The sequence below is a fragment of the Rattus rattus genome, chromosome 13, assembly GCF_011064425.1.
Source record: "Rattus rattus isolate New Zealand chromosome 13, Rrattus_CSIRO_v1, whole genome shotgun sequence".
NCBI classification, from domain to species: domain Eukaryota; kingdom Metazoa; phylum Chordata; class Mammalia; order Rodentia; family Muridae; genus Rattus; species Rattus rattus.
The window spans coordinates 60876065-60891165 of NC_046166.1; the positions used below are offsets into that span (position 1 = coordinate 60876065).

A 15101-nucleotide genomic window follows, 5' to 3' on the forward strand; every position below is an offset into this window, starting at 1 on the left:
CTAGATTGAATTCCCAGCACCATATGGAGGCTTACAACCATCTGTAACTCCAAGCCCATGGAACTGACACTCTCTTCTGATCTCCAGGAGCAAGTAGATGGTAGACAGATATGCAGACAAAACACTCATACACATAAAACATTTTGTATGGGGGACTGAGCTTTATCTCAATTGGCAGTTCCTGTCTAACATAGAAAACCCAGCTTTGAACCTCAGCAGCTATAAACCTGGGTGGGGGCACAGGCCAATCACCCCAGCACCGGGAAGATAGAGATAGAAGGATCAGAAGTGGGTTGGGGATTTAGCTCAGTGGTAGAGCGCTTGCCTAGGAAGCGCAAGGCCCTGGGTTCAGTCCCCAGTTCCGGAAAAAAAAAGAACAAAAAAAAAAAAAAAGAAGGATCAGAAGTTCCAGGTCATTCTTGTCTACTTAGTGAGCTCCTGAGGTAGGGAGGGAGAAAACAAAAGCAAGTGTCCAGGGATAGGTGTGAAGAAACCAAGTCCTTTCCACACAGATTACGCTGTTTGTTTGGTTTTAATGTTGTTTTAAGAAAAGGTCTCATGTAACCCGAGCTGTCTTCTAACACACCATATAACTGAAGATGAACTCAAACTTCAGATCCTGCTGCTTCTACCTCCCAAGTACAGGGATTATAAACCCGCACTAGTCCAAAATACACAAACATAGAGGCGAGCATTTTACATTTAAAACATTTTACTGCTGCTTCTCTGAGTTTGAGGCTAGCATGATATATAGAGCAGGTTCCAGGACAGCCAGGGCTGCAGAGAGAAACCCTGCTTCAACAAAACAAAACAAACAAGCAAATGAGAAAACAAATTTAAAAAAATCACTTTATTGCTTAGCAGTCTACATGCTGTTAATTCCACTGACTGAAAGAATTCTATGGGCTGCTGTGTCTGGCCTCAGTGGCAGAGGAAGTGCCTAGTCTCCAAGAGACTTGAAGTGCCAGGGTGGGGGAGATACCCACAGGGGCCTCTACCTGCTCAGAGGAGAAGGGGAGGGGGAATGAGGGAAGGAGTGTGGGAGGAGATGGCTGGGAGGAGGCAGTGAGCAGAAATAAGTAAAAAAGTTAAAAAAAAAAAAATTCTAGGAGACCCAGAGAGTTGGCCCAGTAGTTAGGGGTACCGGCTGCTCTTGAAGAGGTCAACAGTTCAATTTCCAGAACCACATGGTGGCTCACAACTACCTCTAAGTCCAGACCCGGGGGATCTGATGCCCTCTGCTGACTTCTGCTGGCACCAGGCATGCATGTGGTGTGCAAACATATATGTAGGCATAGCATCCAAACAAAATAATAAAATAAACACATTCAAGGCTAGCCTGATCTATATAGAATGAATTCCAGGCCTGTCAGGGCTACACAGAGAAACCCTGTCTCAAAGCATCAAAACAAAATCAAAAAACAAAACAAAACAAGTATCCTGGGCTGGAGAGATGGCTCGGTGGTTAAGAGTTCACTGTTCCTGTGGAAGAGCAGAGCTCCAGTGCAGCTCCCATGTCAGGCGGCTCACAACTACTCTGGCTGCAGATGCCCTCTCCTGGCCTGTTCAACATCCTCATGCACAGGCTCACACAAAGACAGATCTCGGGGTTGGGGATTTAGCTCAGTGGTAGAGCGCTTGCCTAGGAAGCGCAAGGCCCTGGGTTCGGTCCCCAGCTCCGAAAAAAAGAACCAAAAAACAAAAAAACAAAAAAAAAAAAAACGAAGACAGATCTCACACATAATACAAATTTTCAAAGTCTTTAAAACTCTAGGGAGAAGAAAGCAGCAGCGGCCAATCCTTAGCTGCTGTAGGTAGTAGCTGACTGTGTGACTGTAGTCAGAAGTACATACACAGCAGCCTGGGCTGGAGAGCCTATCTCAGAGGGAAACTCCGTTCCTTCTACCACCTCAAAGCTCTATGGCACAGCACTGTCCCTTAAACAACCTCAAGAAAATATCCTTGCATGCTTATGGAAATGAGGTTAGTCACGAACTCTGAAGAAATGGGCAAATACTGTGACGCAAGAGAGAAATTGCCTGGCATGGTGCCACACGCCTTTAGTCCCAGCACTCAGGAAACAGAGGCAAGTGAATCTCTGTGAGTTCAAAGCCAGTCTGGTCTACAAAGAGACCAGACTCAAAAGAAAGAAAGGGGGGAGGAGGGGGAGGAAAGGAAAAGGAAGAGAAATCACCTACATGGGCATTTAAGCAATGAGACTACATGCTAAAGTGACATGGAAATCCAGAGACAAGCAGATGTTGAGAGTAAAAGCGTGTACTAGTAATACCGGTGTTAATGGTCATATGACTTGAGTTGCATGGCCAGGAGACTTTCGAAAATTTCTTATTTGGCTTGTATGAGTGACTTGCCTGCCTGGATGTCTGTGCATGCCTGATACCCTCAGAGACCAGAAAGTGTTGGGTTCCCTGGAACTGGAGCTATGGACAGCTGAGGGTCACCAAGTGGGTGCTGAGAATCAGACCCGGGTCTTAACCATGGAGCTATCTCATTCACTGTCTGATATGTGGGGATTAAACCAAGTGATGCAGCACCTGAAATGACACCACGGAATGGAAGGAGACATCATTCCTCCAGATGTCTAGATATAAACATTTTATTTTGACATTAACTTTAAGTCTCAATAGTCTTAACAGTATTTAATGACTTTCATTGTAGTATCAGACATTAAATGAAACTTACACCCAATGCTCAACTATACAAGCTTTTACAGCTATACAATCACCATGACTACCGTGCTGTCGTCATGACATTTTCTAAGTAATCAAAACATGTCCAAAGCTGTGTATGTTCTAATTTACCTATTTACATTTTCAAAAATTTAAACAGAGAAAAAAACATTTTTAAGTATAACTGCGCTGCTCCATAATCTGGTTAGCTGTGTTGCTGTTACCTTAAATAGTTCCTAAAATTTCCACTTGAAATTTCCCACTTACAGCAAGCTACAGTCCTGTAGCACTCAGAATTTGGAGCTAGCTAGCCTAGATGACAATGGTGAAACCACCCCCATCTCAAACAAACCAAAGTGTTAGAAGAAAATTGATCTTCAAACAGATTAAACTGTTCTGTGTCAGGAGAGTAACCTGCATGACATGGAACATAATTAATCAATCAATTAATTAATTAATGAGAACAATTTAAACCTACATTTTATTTCATGTATCCATAAACCCTGTTATTATATTCAATCTGTTTTTACTTGATTATCATTTCAATAAATTATTCAGCACTTTAGATTATATTCAGTTTTTTCCCTGACATTACTGCTTGACTACCTTGTAACAATACAATGATTACTAATTAAATACCTTATTCACCCAGTTTCACCTCCACCGTCCTTACTTTGTTCTTGACTACACCAAACAACAACAAACATGGTTACCACTTCAAGATGTGAACTAGATTTTTTTTTTTTCGGAGCTGGGGACCGAACCAGGGCCTTGCCCCTAGGCAAGCGCTCTACCACTGAGCTAAATCCCAACCAGTGAACTAGATTTTTTTTGTCCTGTTTCTTACCACAAGAGTATGGCTCATATCGAAAGTTACTACAAACTAAGCTATTTCTTTTTTAAAAAAAAAAAAAAAATCTATTGTATGTGCATGTGTGGCATGTGTGTGTGCCTGAGTGTATTATGTCAATTGTATGTGTAACACATGGGTACAGGATCCCTGGAACTGGGCTACATGAGGTTGTGGGCCATGTGGGCGTTAGAGAACAAAGCTAGGCCTCTGCAAGAGCAGTTAGCACCCTTAACCACTGAGCCATCTCTCTGGCCACAAACGAAGCCAACTTCTATCAGTCATCTTGTCCTACTCTCTTTGAAATCAAGTAAATGATAGTAAAATAGCTTCTGAAATTAATTAGTTCTTATAGATTTATTTTGCTCTGTAGCCTTGGAGGATCCTGGCACCATGTAGACAAGGCTGGCCTTGAACTCACAGAGATCCCCCTGCCTCAGCCTCCTGAATGCTAGGATTAGAAGTGAGTCACCACATCCAGTTGGTTTATAGATTTTATAAATGTTCAAATTTTACTTTCTTATACCTTGGATTCTCTGTTAGCCTCAAGTTAAAAAAAATAATAATAATTATGACAAAAATAATAGGTGTTTTTAAAGTACCAACCAACGTATCAAACTAAAACCTGTAACTAAGTTTTTAATTTCCAAAAAAGATGTTTAGGTGTCTTCTGGAATTTTCTTTTGTTTTCTGTTTTGCTTCACTAGTTTTACCACTTCAGGATTTTAGGCTGTTTGTATTCAAATTTTACATCACATTCTGGCTTCATCAGAACACCAAGCGCTGGTGCAGTTAGACGCATGGTGTTACAGTAACTACAGTGAAAGTAAGCTCGGACTGGAAAGTTAACTTCTTGTTCGTACTTGTACTAACATGAATCTCTTACTGAGAACACCCACACAGCCCATGCAAAGATGCTGCTCCAACATTTCTTAACTTCTGTTAAGGCAGCCAAGTGAGTTCATTTCTTCATCCACTAAACATGCAATTAAAGACAACCTCATTTATAGATGTTTTCCTTCTTTCTTCCTTCCTTTTTTCTTCTTCTTTTTTTTCTCCCTCTCTTTTTTAAAGCTGGCAATCAAATCCAGGGCCTCTTTATATAGCGAAAAGCATTCTACCACCAAGCCACACCCTCAGCCTCCAATACTTTATTTCTGTTTTTAAGAAGTGAGAATTACCAACTACACGCCTACTATAGTCTGGTACTTTAGCACTTCAGTTTGAAGCTCCACAACTCTAAGTAGCCATTTCTAGTCATCGACAAGAGCATTAGTCTTCAGTGGTAAGGTAAAGTGATGGGAGGAATGCAGATCTCCATGTAGCCTCCTCATTTAAGACAGAGACTTGGGGAGATGACTCTGGTTGACAACACTTGCTGCACAACCATGAGGAGCTGAGTTTAGATCCCAGAACCCACATAACAAGCTAGGCCCAATCTCACAAATGTGTGTGTGTAACCCCAGTCCTGTGGGGGCAGAAGCAGGGAAACATTGAAGGCTTGTTGGCTAATAGCCTAGTAGGGAAAAGAATACAAGCTCCAGATACAGAGAGAGATCCTGCCTCAGAGGAAACAGGCAGGCAGTGGTAGAGAATGATACCCAGCAACTCTGCTTATGCACGTAACTGTATATACGCATGTGCATATACCAACCCCCCAGTACACACACACAGTTTGCTAAACTGGCTTAAAGTAAACACACCTGCTGAACAAATACTAGGAAAAAGGTCAGTTAGATCAAAGCAAATCTCTTACAGTGAAGTAGATGGGTAGAACACACTGTCCAGTATACAGTTTTTAAAAGGAGGTATTTATAAATCAAATCATTTTACTTTTCTCATTTAATTATATTTATTTCTGTGTATATTGGAGCAGAAACATGCATGTGCCAAGGCACTTGTGTAGAAATCACAGGACAACTTAGGGAGAATAATTCTCTCCTTTCCACCATGTGGAATTCCAGGGATTAAACTCAAGTTATCAGGCTGGGTGGAAAATACCTTTACCCGATGAGCCATCTACTCAGGCTTTTATTCCGGAGACAGGGTCTTACTGTACAGTCCTTGGTGGCCTACAGCTCACAGATATCTGCCTGCTTCTGCTTCCTGCGTGCACCACCGTTACCCAGCACCTGCACACTCAATCCCAGCACTGGGAAGGCAGAACTCTGTGAATTCTAGGCCAGCCTGGTCTACAGAAGGAGTTCCAGGACAGCCAGGGGTACACAGAGAAAGTAAAAAGTGTGAACCACTATGTCCTGCCAGAGCTTGCTTGCTTGCTTGTTTGATTTCTTCCTAAAGTGCCCAAGCTGGTCTTAGACTCCTACAGATCCTTCTGTCTCTAAGTTCAAAGTATCTAGAACCACGGCAGTTACCACTTCACCTGCACTTGGAGAGCAGAGAGAGTTCTAGGACAACCAGGGTTACACCAAGAAACCCAGTCTCAAAATAGACATATGTGCATGCCTTTGATGCCAGCACTGCAGTGGAGGCAGAGGCAGGAGGACCAGCCTGGTCTACTGAGCCAGTTCTAGGACAGCCAGGGCTACAGACATAAACCCTGTCTCAAAAACAAACAAACGAGCAAGCTGATTAGTTAACTAATTTGATGTAAGAGCCAACCAACTGACCTACTCATCTGAATCATTTCTGTGGACACTGAGAAAAGGCTGGTAGCGTTGATACCACGTACCAGCCTTACGAGCAAGTCCACACACTGACTATAGTATTGCAATACTGAACAGCTATTAAAACTTCAAATTAAACGTTCATTACTTCCAAGAACTGCGTCCTGAAAAAGTAAATTGAATGTCATTTTCTTTGAAGGGATCCAGCAAACAACATCAGGCCAAGTATGCCACAGAAAAGCATTCCAAATGCAAGAGAATCTTAGGCCGAAGCGATGGCACAGCTGCTCTTCCAGGGGACCAGGGTTCAATTCCCAGCACCCACTTGGTAGCTCACACCTGTCTGTTCAAGGGGACCCAACATCCTCACATAGACAGATGTGTGTGTGTGCGCGTGTGTGTGTGTGTGTGTGTGTGTGTGTGTGTGTATGCAAAACAATCAATGCACATAAAATAGAAAAATAAATTTTCAAGTTGTAACTTAGAAGTAGACCGAAATCCGAGAACTCACTCTATATGATATGATTAGTCTTTTTGGTCTTAGGCATTGGGGAGAGTTCAAAATCTCCCATGATTCAGATAAATAATTATTGTGCTTTCAGATTAATTTAAAAAATGGAGTTATTGTGTGGGTATCTATAAAACAATCCAAGAAGGCACCATATAAAATGTTATTATATAGCTTAACTATAAACTATGATGTACGTGACTCTTTTTCATTTACCCATTTGCTTTCTCATCGTATCTTAATGACTGAGACCCACGTCTCGTACAGCGTTGGTGATGAGTGTCTGCAAACCCCAGAGGTAGAGGCAGTATAATCAGAAGTTTCATACCAGTCTCCTCCACAGGACAGGCCGAGGCCAGCCTGTCTCAAATAGAAAAGACAGACCCAGACCTGGTTTAGGGTAGTGCTGCCTGCCTGTGTCTCTGAATTTGGGACGTAGAGGCAAAAGGACCAATTGCTCACGGCCACTCTGATACACAGGGACTTCACTAGAGCCAGCCTGGGCTATGGGAGACCCCATCTGACAGAACAAAACAAACAAAAACAAAGCCATGACGTAATTTTTAAATAAGCTAAGAATCCTCCTTCAATCTTGTTAATAGCAGATGTGCTAGAGGACCAACAACACACATCCAGTAACAACATTTTCTAATTCACAGAGTTTAAATGTCTTTTTTTACTTCCCCATGTCACGCTGTATAGGTATTACACATAACATAGTAGTATTTAAGGAACTGACTATGTATTTCTTAAGGTTAACAGTAAAAACGAAAATGAAACTATAAGCTTTTAAAAAATACTAGATAGGACCAGCCGGCCTGTTCAGGGGCCTGCCTAGACAGCCGGACTGCCTGAACTTGATGCGGCAGCACGGAAGCAACCCCACCCCACCCCACCACAAGCGTTCCACTGACCTCCACAGACGCCCACACCTGCACAAATACGCACGCACACAATACGACAGACGTTTTAAAAATTAGGTCACTATAGAACAGCTAGTTGGTAAACTGACTTTTTAATTTTTTAAAATTAAATTCACTGGTGTCTGTGCAGTTCACAGGGCACCTTGCAGGAAGGAGTCAGCTCTCGTTTTCCACCGTTTAGGTTCCAGGGATCTAATCAGGTGGTTGTCAGGCTTGGTGGCTAGTGCCTTTCCCTGCCGAGCCATCTCAGCCACAGGCCCCACCTTGTAAATATTTATGAGAAGAGTATCCTAAAGCTCATTAGTTATTAAAAACTCAAAAGGCAGATGTGTTTATTAACAAAAAATAAATCATTGAGTTGCTTCTTCAAAAATACTTTTTTCTCTAAAGTAAAATTAAAAACAGCATGGCAGTGAAAAACAGATTTTTGTGAATAACAACTTCTAAAGCTTTAACAACCTTAATTTCTTGGGACTGGTGTGCTTGTCACTGTAGAGTAGTGTGCATATAAGGCTTCTGTTTGGAATCACAAAATATATTTTCTTTTCTTTTGGTCTGGATTCATTTAGGATTATTTCAACATTCATCCAAGTTGTGTTTATCATTTATTCCTTTTTAAAAATATGTAGTACTGTATATATGTAACACAGTGTGTGTGTGTGTGTGTGTGGTGTGCACTATAAGCACATGCTGTTTTCTGAGACAATCTGACTGTTTTTATCAGGTTGCCCTCAAACCTGAGCTCCTCCTAAGTGGTGGGATTCTAGGTTTTCACCACTCCTGATAATCACCTATTTCTGGACTCTAGCCCACTCGTCTAACTTTATGCCCATGAAGCATAGCCACTGTGGCTTTATAGCCTTTGAGAAGAGGCAGGGTAAGTCCAGGCTGGAGAGACACTGCTGCTGGGCCACCGGGCCTGCTTCAGTTCCCAGCACTCACATGGCAGCTAAACTGTTTGTAACTCCAGTCCCGCACGACAACCAACACGACCTACCCGCCATGGGCACTGCACACACAGTGCACAGACATACCTTCAGGCAAATGCTCATACACATAGAGCTTTCAATCTCCAAAAAACTTCAAAATAATAACTTTCATTTCTTTTGCGTCTATGACAAGTGAGACTGTCTTTGTTTTGAGACCCAGTAAGTTCAGCACAGTGGCACAAACTGTAAAGCTAGCAGAGGAGAGGCTAAGGCCAAATCATGAGCTGGGTGAGTTCAACTGAACTATTTAATACGAATTTGTGGTCACCTTGTTTTTATTGGAAAAATAATTAAATTAAATCAACAGTGTCTCCTCAGATGTTTTTACTTTTTTTATTTTGATACAGTGTCTCTTGATAGAGCCCTGACTGTCCTGGAGCTCACTAAGTAGACCAGGCTGGCCTCGAATTCACAGAAATCCACCTGCCTCCACCTCCGGAGGGCTGGGATGAAAGCATGAGCCACCATGTCCAGCCTGAGATCTTTTTAAAACTATTGTTTTTAATTAGGTATTTTTCAGCTCATTAAAACAAAAACAGAAAATTTGACCAGCGTCTCCATTTTACTTTGGAGCCAGGACTGGGTTTCTGATTTTCCCCCCTCATTGCTATTTCATTGACAATTTTATTAGAAGGGGGAAAATTTTGCCAACACCTATCCCATTACACAAAACACAAACGTCAAGATAGGCTGGATATAATCCAGTTACACATAAAAACACTCTGTCCATATGCTGTTTGTCAGAGAATGAAAAACACCCAAGCCTGGCAGTTGCCTCCCTGCAAGCGACTCCCTGGACCTCTCGGTATACACACACTGTCTGACCTCAGCACACCCGCTCACCTTGAGCTTGAAAGAACAGCTCAAATCCCTTCATAGTAAGGAAGTAATGTGGTCTTGAGATCCAAGTCACCAGTCTGGCACCAACCAGTCAGGCTTTTTCACCTGTAAAGTAAGGTAGGTTGGAGCATTTATCTCCCATTCAAACAGACTGTTAGGACTGTAGTCAAAATCACTCTTACAACAGAAAGAAAAAAGGTTAATTCAGCTGGTCTGATGGAGCACACCTTCAATCAATCACAACGCTCAGGAGGCAGAGGCAAGCGATGATGGGTATGATTAGAGGCCCAGCCATAGCCACTTAACAGAGACCCTGCCTCAAAGACAAAAATAAACAGAAAGGTTAGTTTAAGTGGTAGTAGTCTACCTGACTCTCAAATAAAAGTTAGAGACCCACATGCCTGCTAAGTAAAACAAAACACTAGTCAGTGTACACATAATCTCAGACATATGGAAGACTCAAGCAGGAAGAGAGTAACTGGAAATAAAATAAGAAAGGTCAAGGCTTAGCTCAGTATAGACCTGGGTTCTAGAATCAGTGTGAGCCCATTCTATGCATTTAAGTAAATCCACAGAAACTGTTGAGCAAACTCTGGACACTTCTAACTAGTTAAATTGGCAACTAGGGACACTGATCTTTTGAAACATTTTAAAATAACAGGCATGTGTTATTTTTATGTTATATTAGAAGAAGCTAACAGAAACAGTTTGCTTCTCTGGGTTCTAGAACTTAAAATACCTACACTCAAATACCAGCTTTGTTATTTAAATATTTAATAACATTTGTAATGTTATCTAACCTGTTTCTGCATTTGCAAAAAGCAGTTACAAGTAGAGTCTCAGAAAATTGTTGGGAAGATAAAAAAAGAAATCATACATGTACATATATATCATCACACTGCAAGAGGACAACTATTAGCTGTACTTTACATTATGATTATTATTTAAAACTCCAGAAACTATTGTCTTCAGAGTCACTTTGGACAGTTGGGCCAAAAATAACCTATTTTGTGGGCAATTAGCTGCCTTCATTTGAAACTCTTTTAGTCTAATCATTATGAGACCATCTGTTAATTTGTCACTCCAAAAAAAAAAAAAAAAAAAGGAAGAGGAACGTAGTTTAGTTGGTCCCTAGGTGGGCCTGGGCCTCCCAGCACCGATAAACCAGGCTGTTAGTACATGGCTGTATCAGCATGCTTAGGAGATGGACCGGAGATCAGAAATTCAAGATCAGCCTCAGTTTTATTGAAAGCTTGAGGCCAGCATGGGATACATGAGACTGTCTTAATAAATAAGTTTTTAAAAGAGGTATCAAGGTCAGAGAGACAGCTCAGCTCAGTTGTTAAAAGCACTGGCTGCTCTTCCAGAGGATCTAGGTTCAATTCCCAGAACCCATATGGCAACTTACAACCATCTATAATTCCCACTTCAGGGGACCTGATGCCCTCTTCTGACCTCCAGTAGACTCCAGGCACACATGTGGTACCACAGACATACATACATACAGGCAAAAACACTAATACACAAAAAAGAAAATAATTTTTAAAAAATGTTAAGTACCATGTGAGCAGTAGTAATCGCAGCAGGTTGGATTTCGAGTGTTTGATAAATACAGTAGCCTTCTTCACTGAATGGAAACCTATCCAAGGAACCCAGACAGAACACTAAGAGGGCTCATTCACACTTCCAAATAGATATTCTCTGTTGTAATATACAGTTGCTCATTTTCCTATAAGGATGGCACTGACAGTTCATGCAAGTAAGTCTACTATTACAAACAATATGTCAACCAGGAGAGAAATACAAATAAAATGTGTCTATCAACACAGAGAAATCCCAAGAGCTGCACGCCAAATAACTTTGAATAGGACTTATCTTTACGATAGGTCCTGAAAATGTTTTTCAGATATATATATATATATGTATATATATGTATATATATGTATATATATCTCAACCAAAATACTCCAAGTTATAAATCTGACATTTACTCCAAGTCTAATCTCAGCCAAGTACCACTCCAACAACATTAAAGTTTTCCACCAAACTCTATTAAGACTGAGAGAACACTCCTATTAAGATTTGTATGTAGTACGAATGACCGAGCCCACTCTAGAGTCAGCAGGACTCACTGGTGTTAGAAAAGAGTTTCAAGACTAACACGTGGCTAAACTTTGGATTACCACAATTACCATTATTTCAAGTGAGGTGCCTACTTTTCAATATGAATAGAAAAGAGATCTCGAAATACCAATTCCTCTACTTTGTCAGGACTTAGCCCCTTAGTCTAAATTCAGATCATACAAGTAGTTATATCTGAATACATTAAAGAATTACTGGAGCTTTCCTGGGAGTGACAGAACTTCCCATCCACCCACCCCCAAAAGCTGGCAGCTCAGTGAGGATCTAACGATTGCATGCCTACTTCACAGATCACAGTACTGAACTGGCATTTGGAGACGGTATTGAACTAGCTACATGAAAGCAAAGGGAAGAGATGAAAAAAGCTAATAAAAAAGCATTATTCATAACAACATGCATATCACCAGGAACATTTCTAATTTTCCAAAATTCTAAATTCACCAAGCAGATGATCTACAACAGGCTGATCTTCCCCACCCCTTTCTAAGAGCGCCCCAAGTAAAATAACCAATGCAATTTCCTTGTTTACTTAAAGAATTGGAAAAAAAAAAAGTGTTGACTTGCTTCTGAGGTGTTGGAAACCAATTATTATTTAAGACTTTTCACAATCAAGCTTGAAATATGGTAGCAATGATTTCTTCGGTTAGTTTTTAAAAAATTCTAATTTTAAATTTATAAAAAGGGTTAAATTTTACACTGCAGTTTATCGGTATGCCTTTTTTTGCAACCAGAAGGAACAGGGGAAAGAAAAGAAGAGGCAGCGAAACACACAAGATGGGAAACATCGCCTCGTCCTTCCGTGGTTATGAGTAATTGTAAATGACCCAAGAGGTAAGAGAAGTTCATGAATAGAAGGGGAGGTGTAACAATGTGAACTGTCGGTTCCAGATTCACGCAGATGTCGGGAGAGGAAAGGGAATTTATTTACACTGCAGTGCCTGGTAGCAAACATGGCTGCCCCTGCCCCCTTTAAATCTGAATAGTCTTTACTCCCTCACCAAAACCATCAAATTATGGCCATGTCTTTCCCTGCCTCCCTACCATAACACAAACACATCTCCTCTTCTCTCAGAACAGTAACACCCACACCTCCCTCATTTCACAACAATCACAACCTCATAACCACTAGCTTCTCTATTTCTCTAGCCTTGAAATACAAGACAGAATACACACAAATATAGGAACAAAAGGCTTTCCCTTCTAACACTTCAATAACAATCCTTCTTTTCCTCACACTCTGTGACGCCTGGTCGATAATTCTCATCCCTTCCAACACTCTGCTAATGTCCTTCCCAAGACCAATCGTATGTCTTTCAGTTTCCTGCGTCTATTTCCTATCCTCCTCTTGCATCCTGACACAATCATTTTTCATCCCTATTTCCTAATCTTATCTTTTCCTCCACTTTGATTCACTAGTTTCTCCCCTTGATTCCCAGAAGATGCCTCGCTTCTCCATCAACCCTATCCCTTTCCCCCAACTCTTCTAGTTTCCACACTCCATTCCAGACCTATCCTAATTTGCATTAGGTCTCTAATGTCCAAATCTAACTCTTCTCTTTTCCTACCCCTCCCCCGTTTCCATCCTTATCCCCGCCCCCATCCCACCTCTACTCCCAATTCCCAGCTCAGCACCACTACATCATATCCCAAGCCTACCTGCCCCACCTCCCAATTCCTTCCACACCCACCTTACCATCTGCTCTTCCTTCCCCGAACCCTTTCAGGCCATCCGCAGCCCCTTCTCTTCCAGGGTCTCACTCCTTACGGGTTCCTGGGTCTTAGGTCGCCCCCACCCCAAGGATCCTCCTAAGCCCTGACGCGCAACACACACATACACAAGCACTTTACCTTCAGTTTGTTCCATTCTAACCCCCCTGCCGTGTCAGTACGATCACAGGAGAGACACGGAGGCCCGAAGTGGGGCTGGGTTGCCGGCAGCTGCCGGGACCGCGGGCGCAGGAGACGGAACCGAGCTAGGCCGCATGAAATCCTCGGACTAGATTTCCCCCGCGCCGAGCACCCCTGCCATGGCGGCCGGCACTGAGGAGGGCCACGGCCCGGCCGGCCGGGCTCGTTTGCGGGCAGACGGAAGGCTGCGGGCGACGCGGAGCGAAGGGGAGGCGGCCGGACGGGGGTCGCCGCGAAGCTGCTGGTGCCTGAGAGGAGCCGAAGGTTGGCGGCCCCAAACGGCAGCGGGGTCCCGGGGCTCCGATAGAAAGCTGCACACCTCTCCCAGACGCCCGGCACCCAGCCCCAGCCTCGGCCTCCGTCCGGATCTCCCCACCGCCAGCTCCCGCTGCCGTCGCCGCCGCCGCCGCCGCCGCCTCCGCGCACAAAGCCCCCCCGCCCCGTTCGGCGCCGCCGCCGCCAAATCCTAGGTCCCCCATTGGCCAGAGGCCGCGGCGCCTGCCGGGAAATGCAGTCCGGGACCCGGCACTGAGAGCGAAGAAGGAAGAGGCTCGTCAGCCGCGGAGAGGAGGGGCGCGCGAGAGTCTGGAGCAGACGCGAGACCGCAGGCGATGAGGCAGAGGGAAAGGAAGGGCTGGTGCGGAGGGGCAGCCAGGTCGGGCCTGCAAGGCTAATACTTACTAAACGGCAGCACGTACTAGACGCCATATGGTATTCGAGTGGCCCTGCTCTACAATTCCTAGATGTTAGGAAGAACCTAATGACCGGTACGCAATGACGCAGACCGGGGAGTGCCGAGGCTCGGGAGTCGATGACAGCCTGACAGCTGTCAACAGAGCGCCCTGGCCTCCGCGTCCCAGACACGGGGTAGTACGTTAGGACGAGAGCCTGAGCCGGGGCAGTGAGAGACGGGTGGCTGCCAGTTTGCAAGCACTGGGGGGTGCTGGGCAGAGTTCGCGTCCGGCTCAGAAGGCACCCCGTCCTCCCGGGCAGGCACTGGACCCGGTTGCCCTCTTCCTGCCCGCACCGGGGTACAGAGGCTTGTGGGTAACCAGGAGGACGTCAGCGCGACTGCATCCCGGGCCGCGGGCCACAGCGAGGACTGCGGGCGGGTCACGTGCCCCGGCCCTGCGCTGCTCCGGGCCAGACCTCGGAACCGAGTGACGTGGGGGTATTTGTCCCAGAGCGATCACCGGAGAGTGAGAGGAAGGAGGCAGAACTCTGCAAACCCCTAGCCCTCCCCATTCTAGGAAATACGAGTAATACAATGTCAGGGCCGGGTAAACAGTCGTTTAGGGGGTGTACAGATGTAGTTTCTTGGGGCCTGGTGGTAATTACTTAGAACGTCCAACGCGGAGACGTGAACTTAGAAAGGAAACATACGTAGGGAGCAAATGAGGAAACTGAAACACACTCTTGGTTTCTGTTCTGAGAATTACGGAACCCTGTCACTACAAAGTGTCATCCTCCTCTCCATAGAGACTACAGTGCTTGAGCTAACCATTATGAGAAACTCCTGGTTTCAAATACCACCTCAGGAGTGTTTTTAAGATTTCATAATTTTATGTTTATGCGTGTTTTGCTCACATATTTATCTGTGCGCCTTGTGCGTGCCACGTCCCCG

The 15101-nt window shown here is 43.9% G+C and overlaps 1 protein-coding gene across 6 annotated transcripts in view; it reads right to left on the minus strand.

Annotated features, from left to right (window-relative positions):
- Nsd3 (nuclear receptor binding SET domain protein 3) overlaps positions 1-14495 on the minus strand; it is a 112126-nt gene extending 97631 nt beyond the window's left edge. For 3 of the 6 annotated variants that reach the window (XM_032919546.1, XM_032919545.1, XM_032919542.1), the window contains exon 1: positions 13418-13501. The gene's annotated coding sequence lies outside the window, so the exon portion shown is untranslated. Of the gene's footprint in view, positions 1-9430; positions 9565-13417; positions 13869-14158 lie in introns of those variants that run through there. The other 3 variants (XM_032919543.1, XM_032919544.1, XM_032919547.1) reach the window with 3 other exon arrangements.
- Positions 14496-15101: the final 606 nt, after the last annotated feature.